At 41.0% G+C, this 10,617-nt stretch overlaps 1 pseudogene; it reads left to right on the top strand.

The window, feature by feature from the left end:
• Window positions 1–3,873: 3,873 nt before the first annotated feature.
• LOC121493551 lies at window positions 3,874–4,476 on the top strand (annotated as a pseudogene).
• Window positions 4,477–10,617: the final 6,141 nt, after the last annotated feature.

A 10,617-nucleotide genomic window follows, 5' to 3' on the forward strand; every position in this document is an offset into this window, starting at 1 on the left:
ATACTTCTTTTCTGATGTTCAATAATCCATCAGGTGCTTATAACACACAGTATTGATGACATCCTTTACCCTCTTTAATGCATATCACACAATGACTCAAAGACCCACTAACCTCCCCAGCATTATACCTCATTCTGTTTCCTATAGTTAATGGTTTCTCATGTTTTGTCCCCCTCTCGAATGATTCCCAGGCTTCCCAGCATTAGCCAATGTTACTTTGAAAGGTTACGTATATTCCATGTTAGACAGAAATGATATGATAATTGTCTTCTGATTGATTTATTTTACTCAGCAAAATACCCTCCATTTCCATCAATGTCACTGTAAGTGGTAGGTATTTGATATTTCTGATGGCAGAGTAATATCCCATTGTGTATATTCCACATGATATTTATCCTTTCTTCTGTGGTGGAAATCATATTTCCCTCCACAGTTTAGCTATTGTGTACTTTGCTGCTATGAACACTGGGGTTCAGGTGCCCTTTGCATCACTACATCTGTGTGCCTGGAGTAAATACTCAGTAATACAATTCCTGGAGCATATGCCATTCACAACAAAGGAAAGAACCAGAGGTAATACTCTCTGCCATAGATCTAATTAAGAAGGATAAAGTAAAAAATAAGAGCTCAAATACAGGATATTAATTTTAAAGTTACTAGTTGCATTTCAGGAAAGCTAAAACACACTACATTATAACTTAGTGTAGAAATGAACCAATTCAGTTGTAAATTAAAAGTGATCAATGTGAGATAGAGTCTAAACTAGATGCTGTAACAGCCATGGTAAATGAGGTCAATTGGAGCATAGGTGACATCGAAGACAAGGTGATCGAAAGGAACGAAGGTGTGGAAAGTAGAGAAACACAAATAATGGACCACAAAAGGCTTGAAAAATCACTAGTGCCATTAGTTCAAACTAAATTAAAATATTTAGGGCCCATGAAGGGAAGGAAGAGAGAGAAGGACAGAACGTATATTTGAGAAAATCATAGCAAAGACTCTTTTTCTTTCTTTTTTTGAAAGATTTCATTTATGTATTCATGAGAGACCTAGAGAGGCAAAGACAAAGGCAGAGAGAGGAGCAGGCTCCATGCAGGGAGCCTGCTGTTGGACTTGATACTGTGTCTACAGGATCATACCCTGGGTCAAAGGCAGGTGCTGAACAGCTGAGCCACCCAGGAGTTCCAGCACACTCTCTTTTTCAATAAAAAGACACATCCAGATTGAAAGTGAGGGAGTAAACTCCCACTAATCATGTCAATGGACGTCAAGAAGAATGAAGAGGAGCAATACTTATAGGAGCTGATCTAGAATTTAAAACAAAGCCTATAATAAAGGATGAAGAAGGATCCTATATTATAAAAATTGTTTCTCCAACAGAAGATCTACCTTTTCAAAATATTCACACTGCTAACTTCAGAGAAGACAAGTGCACAAACCAATTAACCCTAAACTTAATGACACTCATGGCTACTATTACCTTTACAGCGGGGACTTCAATGTCTCCTGATATCAGTGAGAATCATCTAAGCAGAAGCTCAACAAGAAACAAGGGGTTTGAGAGACATAGTGGATCAGACATACTTCACAAATATATCGGAGCATTTTTCCCAAAGCAGAATACACATTCTTCTTTATTGCATGTGGAAAATACTCCAGAATAGATCATACACATGGTCACAACTCATGTGTCAAGTAGTACAGAATGGTTGAATTCACTTCATGAATAGGTTCAGACCAATATGCTATGAAACAAGTCAAAACCAATAAACACATGGAAGGCCCCTAAATGACAATACGATACTACCTGACACCAGTGAGAATGGGGAAAATTAAGAAGATATGAAAGAACAAATGTTGAAGTGGATGTGGAGAAAGGGAACCCTCTTGCATTGTTGGTGGGAATGTGAACTGGTGCAATCACTCTGGATAACTGTGTGGAGGTTCCTCAAAGAGTTAAAAATAAAACTGTCTTACGACCCAGCAATTGCACTGCTGGGGATTTACCTCAAAGATACAGATGCCATGAAATGCTGGGACACCTGCACTCCCATGCTTATAGTAGCAATGTCCAGAATAACCAAACTGTGGAAGGAGCCCTGGTGTTCGTCGAAAGATAAATGGATAAAGAACATGTATTCTATATTTACAATGGCATATTCCTCAGCCACCACATTGGAGGAATACCCAACAATTGCTTCAACGTGAGTGGAACTGGAGGATATTATGCTGAGTGATGTAGGCCAAATGTAGGACAAACATTATATGGTCTCATTCAATCGGGTAATATAAAAAATGCTGTAAGTATTATAGAGGAAATGAGGGAAAATAAGAGGGAAAAATTAGAGAGGATGACAAAATATGAGAGACTTCTAAATCTGGGAAACGAATAAGAGGTAGTGGGAGGAGAAGTGGATGGGCCATGGAGTGACAGGGTTAAGGGCACTGAGGGGAACACTTGACCATATGAGTCTGGGGTGCTATGCTATGTGTTGGAAATCAACCTTCAATAAAAAAAATATAACAAATAAATAAATGTACATAAAAGGACATCTTATTGAAGAAGAAATAAGTTAATGAAGAAATTAAAGAATTTAAGCAAAATTTCAATGAACATTAAATCACAATCATACAATCCAGTATGTCTCTCAAAACGCTTGTTTCCTGGTAAAGCTCTGGGACACATCAAAAGCCATCCACAAAGGGAACAACGGAGCAATACAGGTCTTCTCCAGGACCTGATTGAAATGGGAGCATATCCAGCGCATTAGCAGAGTGAAGATGAGGGTAAACGTATTGCCAGGCTGCTGTTCCCACATGCAGAAGAATGAAAGGGGAAACTTTTCTTACATTATCACAACAATGGACTCAAAGTTGATGAAGGATCTAAATGAGTCGGGAAACCATCGGAATCCTCAGGAGAACACAGGCAGCCCTTTTTCTACCTCAGCTGCAAGCACTTCTAGATGAGTCTCCAGAGGTAAGGGAAAGAAAAGGAAAATGAAGTATGGGGACCTCATCAAGAAAGAGCATTTTCACACAAAGGAATCACTCAGTGTAATTAAAAGGCAGCCTACAGAATGGGAGAAGATATTTGGTAATGTCTTATCAGATTAAAGGCTCGAATTCATATGTAAAATGAACATATCAAGCTCAACAGCCACCAGTATCTCCAATGAGAATTGGCCAGAAGTTGTGAACAGACTTCCTGTCCTGTCCTGAGATCCCACATCACACCGTATATTAGCGAGCTCATTCTCATGCAAAAAAAAAATAATTCATTAGCTCTCCTAGATTTGCCATATATCAAACAAAATATTAGAAGAAAGTGTCTGACAGAAAAGAAGGAAAACCTCAATGCCCCTAAGTCGAAGATTACAGAAATTAGGCAATAATAAAATAAAAGACTTTAACATCATTCAACTGGAATAAAATAATTTGTTTACATATACATTGTCAGGGAGGAAAATAATTCCAAAAAAAACACTTAAAAGTAAGTAATGAACTCAGGGAAAATTCAGGATATCAAATCAAAATAGACCAGGAAGTTAATTTCTACACAGTAACAACCAAATTTCTGTATAAAATAAACAAAACATTCCCCTTTGCACTGGTATTAAAAATAAATGTTTATGACTACACTTCTTTAAGGAGAGAAAATGCTATTTAAAAATGAACTACATTAATGAGAGACTTTCAAAAGGCACAGAAATGCAAAAATAAATACTTTGATGGATTAGAACATCATAAATTCACTGTACCACCAAAAGAATGCGATCTACTGTTGTGAAGTAATGCTTGTATATAACTTGTAAAGAATTGAATCTAAGACTGGAGCTGACTATATAGTCAGAGGACATGCAAATGAGGCCCTCCCTACACTGATTAAATCAGCCAGAGCCCCAAGCATAAAGCTGGAGAGGAGCCCCAGCCCCAGGATACCCAGGTGGCCCCATTCAATGCTCACGAAACAAAACAGACAAACCACTATGGAGTCTGTGCTCATCTGGGCTTTTCTTGTCGCTATTTTAAAAGGTAATTCATGGAGAACAAGGGACCTTGAGTCTGTGAGTGGAGGTGAGTGAGTGAAAGAGGGGATGTGTGACCGTTTCCTGACCAGATGTCTTGTGTCTGCAGGTGTCCAGGGTGAGGTGCAGCTGGTGGAGTCTGGGGGAGACCTGGTGAAGCCTGGGGGGTCCCTGAGACTCTCCTGTGTGGTCTCTGGAGTCACCTTCAGTAGCTACAGCATGAGCTAGTTCCGTCAGGCTCCAGGGAAGGGGCTGCAGTGGGTCGCATGGATTAGGTATGATGGAAGTAGCACATACTACGCAGACGCTGTGAAGGGCCGATTCACCATCTCCAGAGACAACGCCAAGAACACGCTGTATCTGCAGATGAACAGCCTGAGAGCCGAGGACACGGCTGTGTATTACTGTGCAAGGGCACAGTGAGGGGACCTCAGTGTGAGCCCAGACACAAACCTCCCTGTAGAAGGGGATTGGGACCACCAGGGGGTGCACACTCCTCACGACTTCTGTCTTGAAGGCCCAGGAGCAGGTGCAGATGGAGGTTCTGGGCAGGTTTCCTGTCAGGGTCTGGGCTTCCTCTCCATGGAGCAGTTTCCCCCAGGGAGTCTCTATGAACACTTGGTCATGTGTTTACCTATTCAGTCTCCTTCTTAGAGACTTAGAATTCAACTATGGCACTTGCACTTACTTGTACTTAACATTTCCTGACCTGAAATATTAATCAATTACAAATAACTCCATTCATGTCATCTGAACATTTTCACTAGTCTTATTGGCACTCCCTTTGGATCACAGGACCCCAAGATAACTGTTCTCTTGTACATCACAGTATTCAGTAATCTCCATTCAACACAAGTGAAAAGAGACATTCTACAAAAATGTTAAAAATGGCCTGGGAGTGAGAAAAATTCCCAGCATGGCATGGTAGGGAGGTGGACTCTGAGGTCACTCACAAACACACACAATCAAGAGAGAATAAGCTTTAAGTACCTTCACCTTCACGTCTGATGAGAGCCAGGCAAGCCTCTCATCATGTCATAAATGCCTGGATGGTGCCAGGGAGGTCACTAGCTTTGGGTGTGTGTTGTGGGTCAGTGGTGGGGAAAGGATCCTGCTCCATGGGATTTGGGGAGGAGGTGAGGCCCTAGGGGAGTACTTAGGTCCAGAAGTGCAGCCTCATGATAGGCCCAGGGCCCTTATACTGGGAAACATCCCTGCATCCTGGCCCCATGTGAGGTGATGGGGAAAGGGCGGTCTAGGACCTGGGTGCCCACCAGACACCACATGTGCCTGCACCTGGACATCAGACGTCTCAGATTCCAGATCTGTTAGAATGAGTGTCTGTGGTTTGCTCCATCCAGTACATGTATGATATTCCAGGTGTTGGGACCGGCTAAAGTATTTTTCTTGTTAAATTGAGTTTACTCATATTTATTACACATTCAGTGCTCATCACATCACGTGCCCTCCTTAACTCCAATCACCCAGTTCCCACACCCGCACCCTCTCCCTTCCAGCGACCCTCAGTGTTTTTTTTCCCCAGAGTTGTGTCTCTCATGATTTGTCCTCTTCTGTAGCATTACCCCACTAAGTTTCACTCCTTCCTTTATGGTGTCTTTCAATATTTCCTATATTCCACATATGAATGAGACCATATCATTGCCTTTCTGTGAGTAATTTCTCTCAACATAATACCTCCAGTGCCACCCGTGTTGAAGGAAATGTTATTTCATATTATTCATCATTTCTGACAGCTGTGTAATATCCCATTATATATATAAACCACATTTTGAGTATATTTTTATTGGAGTTTGTTTGCCAACATATATTATAATATCCAGTACTCATTCCGCCAATTGCCGCCCTCAGCTCCGGTCATCCAGGCACCCAACCCCCTGAACATCTCCCCTTCCACTCTTGTTTTTCTCCCATACTTGGAGTTTCTCATGTAATAGATGATAATTGATGATAGATGGGATGTTATAGATAGATGGGATGTTATATAGATGGGAATTGATAATTCCCACTCATTCTATCTCCCTTCCCCTTTATTCCCTTGCAGTATTTCTTATGTTCTTTTTGTGAGTGAAAACATAAAATGTTTTTTCTTCTCTGAATCACTTGCTTCACTCAGCATAATACCCTTCACGTCCATCCATGTTGAAGCAAATGATGGGTATTCATCATTTCTAATGGCTGAGTAATTTGCCAGTATATATGTAGACCATATCTCCTTTATCCGTACATCTGTCGATGGACATTGAAGCTCCTTCCGCACTTTCCTTATCCACTATTCTGTGAGGGCTTCATGATTCCTCCCCCAGTTTGACTATTGTGGACATTGCTGCTGTGAACATTGGGGTGCAGGGATCCCTTCATTTCATTAAATTTGCGTATTTGTGGTAAATACCCTGTAGTGTAGTGGCTGCATCACAGGATGGCTCTATTCTCACTGTTTCAGGACTATCCTTTCTGTTTTCTGGAGTGGCTGAACAAGCCTGCATTCCCACCAAATGTGAAAGAGACAGTTCCACTTCCTCAATATCCTCGCTTAGATTTATTGTTTCCTGGCCTTGTTACTTTATCCATTCTGAGTTGTATAAGTGGGATCCTAGTGTGGTTTTCATTTGTATTTCCCTGATGGCATGTCATGTGGATCATTTTTCTTATCTGCCTGTTGGCCATGTGTAGGTCTTCCTTGGAGAAACGTCTGTTTGTGCCTTCTCTCCATTTCTTCACTGGATTGTTTGTATTGTTGGGTGCTGACTTTGTTAAGGAAACATCTTTTCCTATTCTGTACGTTGGCACAGGCCAAGATTCTGACTCACTGATATGTGCGCAAGGACATATGACAAAACCTCTACAATGTAAGGAGTAGGATAAAATCACTCTATGGGGACACATGACACCTATAAACCAAGATTTACATGGAAAAATCATTACAAAGTACCACGTGGACACAAAGTCTGAAGTCTGAAATATTACTTAACAAAAACATAGTTTCTCAAAGCAGTCAATATGAACACGCAAAGGCAGTCACAACAGTTTGACAAGTAGGGCAAGAGGAGAACAGGTAGGAATCGAGGTCAAGAAGTTATCAGGTAACATTCAAAAACGTGGTGTGGTGAAAAATGCCACTAAACAATTATGAAAAATAAGGGAAAAAAGCTGGAAGAGGTCCTTACATTGATCCTTCAGTTGTAGATATCAGCTCATTGTGTGTGACCTCTACCATCCCCATGTTGAAACCTAAGGCCCATGAGATGGGAGGAGGAGGTGGGGCCTTGGGGAGCAATTATGTCAGCAGATCGATCCCCATGATGGGATCAGGAACCTTATTCACCAGGACTAGGAAATCTGCCTGCCTCCTGCCCCATGTGAGGTGACAGGGAAAGGACAGGCTAGGACGTGGGTGCTCTCCAGACACCACATCCTTGTGCACCTGGACCTCAGACGTCATAGACTCCAGAACTATGGGAAATGAAGGTCTTTCTTTTGATTTGCCAAATCCATTTAGATGTGACAGCAGCCAGCACAAGCTAAAGTTTTCTTCTTCTTGTCTTCTTCTTCTTCTTCTTCTTCTTCTTCTTCTTCTTCTTCTTCTTCTTCTTCTTCTTTCTTCTTCTTCTTCTTCTTCTTCTTCTTCTTCTTCTTCTTCTTCTTCTTCTTTCTTCTTCTTCTTCTTCTTCTTCTTCTTCTTCTTCTTCTTCTTCTTCTTCTTCTTCTTCTTCTTCTTCTTCTTCTTTTTAATTAAATTCAATTTTCCAAAATTTACTATACACCCAGTGCTCATCACATCACGTATCCTCCTTAATGCCCATCACCCAGTTACTCCATCCCCACAACACCCTCCCTTCCAGTGACCCTCAGTTTAATTACCAGAGTTAAGTGACTCTCATGGTTTCCCTTCCTCTCTAGTATTAACCCGGTCAGTTCCACTCCTTCCCTTTTGGTCTCTTTCAATATTTCTTATATTCCACATATGACTGAGACATATCATTGCCTATCAGTGACTGGTTTATTTTCTTCAATATGATACCTCAAGTTCCAACCATGTTAACGTGAATGTTCCTTCAGGTTGTACGTAATTTCTAGCGGCTTAATTATACTTCAATTTATATACAAACCACATCTTCTTTATCCATTCTCCTGTCAAGGAACACCATGGTTCCTCCCACTTCAATTATTGTGGACATTGCTGTTGTGAACATTGGGGTGCAGGTGACCCTTCATTTAACTACATCTGTGTCTCTGAAGCTAATACCCAGGATAGCAATGGCTGGGTCATAGGGTGGCTCTCTTCTCAGTTTTTGAATAAATTTGATTCTGTTATCTGAGGAGCCTGCACCAGCTTTCATTCCTACCAACAGTGCAAGAGTTCTCCCTTTCTCCACATCCTCTGCAATATTTGTTATTTCCAGCCGTGTTAGTATATCCATTCTGAGTTGAAGAAGTGGTATCTTCTTGTGATTTTCATTTGTATTTCCCTGATGACAATTCATGTGGTTCATTTTGCTTTTTTTAATAATAAATTTATTTTTTATTTGTGTTCAATTTCCAACATACAGAATAACACCCAGTGCTTATCCCATCCAGTGTCCCCCTCAGTGCCTGTCACCCAGTCACCCACACCCCCCGCTCTCCTCCCCTTCCACCACCCCTAGTTCATTTCCCAGAGTAGGGAGTCTTTCATGTTCTGTCTCTGTTTCTGATATTCCCTACCCATTTCTTCTCCCTTACCCTCTATTCCCTTTCACTATTATTTATATTCCCCAAATGAATGAGACCATATAATGTTTGTCCTTCTCTGATTGACTTATTTCACGCAGCATAATACACTCCAGTTCAATCCACATCGAAGCAAATGGTGGGTATTTCTCGTTTCTAATAGCTGAGTAATATTCCATTGTATACATAGACCACATCTTCTTTATCCATTCATCTTTCGATGGACACTGAGGTTCCATCCAGAGTTTGGCTATTGTGGACATTGCTGCTATAAACACTGGGGTGCAGGTGTCCCAGAGTTTCACTGCATCTTTGGGGTAAATCCCCAGCAGTGCAATTGCTGGATCATAGGGCAGATCTATTTTTACATATTTGAGGAACCTCCACACAGTTTTCCAGAGTGGCTGCACCATTTCACATTCCCACCAACAGTGTAAGAGGGTTCCCTTTTCTCCGCATCCTCTCCAAAATTTGTGGTTTCCTGCCTTGTTAATTTTCCCCATTTTTCTCATCTGCCTGTTGTCCGTGTGTACGTCTTCTTTGGGGCAATGCCCGTAAGTGTATTTTCCCAATTTCTTGACTGGATTGTTTGATTTTTTTTTAGTATGAATTTGTTATGCAAATATCTTCTAGTATTCTGTACGTTGCCTTTCATCACATTAACCACTCCATTGCTGTGCAGATTTTGTCTTAAAGAAGTCCCAGTAGTTCATTTTTTCCTTTGTTTCCTATGCCTTAGATGTATTGCCACTAATCGCTGCATTTCAGGTCAGAAGTTGATACCTGTATTTTCCTTTATGATTTTGATGATTTACTGCCTTAGATTTTGGTCTTTCATTCATATTGAGTTTATCTTTTTGTCTGGGGTAAGAGAATAGTCTACATTCATGCTTCTGTAGGTGGCCATCCAAGTTTTTAGCACTGTTTATTCATGAGTCTGTGTGTTTTCCATTGCGCATTCTTTCTTGATTCTGGAGGATTAGTTGATCATCGATTTGATTGTCGCATCAGGCTTCTCTACTATGTTCCATTCATCAATGTGCTGTTTTGTGCCAGTACCAGCTTCTCTTGATGATAACGACTCAGTAAAACAGCTTGACCACAAACATTGTGATGGCATTTTGATTGTTTTCAACATATTTCTACCTAATCAGCATTTTAAGAAGTAAACTGAGGAAGTTTGCTATGGATTAGAAGAATAACTATTGTTGGGACACCTGTGTTCCTCAGTGATTGAGTGTCTGCCTTTGGCTCAGGTCAAACTCAGGGTTCTTGGATGGATCCTACAGCAAGATCCCTGAAGGGATCCTGCTTCTCCCCCTGACTATGTCTCTGCATCCCTCTAGGTATCTCTCATGAGTAATAAAGTTAAGAAATACGTTTTAAAAACAGGACTAATATTTTGAAAATGTATGCTACCCTGAATACTCTACGCAGTCAATGGAATCCTTATCAAAACTGATAGACTTCCTATACAGGGTTGAGACAGACAGTCCTAAGAGATGTATGGCACAGGACAAGATTCTAGTGACACATGAACCCAACGCTGACACTCTGGCATTTTCAGACTGCATTTGGTGTGTCAAGAACCTGTTAAGCTCCCTCAGCCAGTCAAAGGTGGATTTCTCACATATTCCTTCCTGGAGTTAGGACTAAGGTGTTGTCAATCATAGATATCTGTGGAAAAGACACAATGGAAACACAAAAGGAGAATCTTGGGGCAAGATAAACAGAGTTACTGAGACACTTTGGGAGTTCAGTTTAAGGATGTTCTTTTATAACTTTTCCATAAGGTGGTGATGTGTTGAGCCTGTGGAGTCTATGTCTTACCATCACCTTACAGGGTTGTGTTTTCCTGACT

This window comes from Vulpes lagopus, chromosome 6 (assembly GCF_018345385.1).
Source record: "Vulpes lagopus strain Blue_001 chromosome 6, ASM1834538v1, whole genome shotgun sequence".
In the NCBI taxonomy this organism is placed as follows: domain Eukaryota; kingdom Metazoa; phylum Chordata; class Mammalia; order Carnivora; family Canidae; genus Vulpes; species Vulpes lagopus.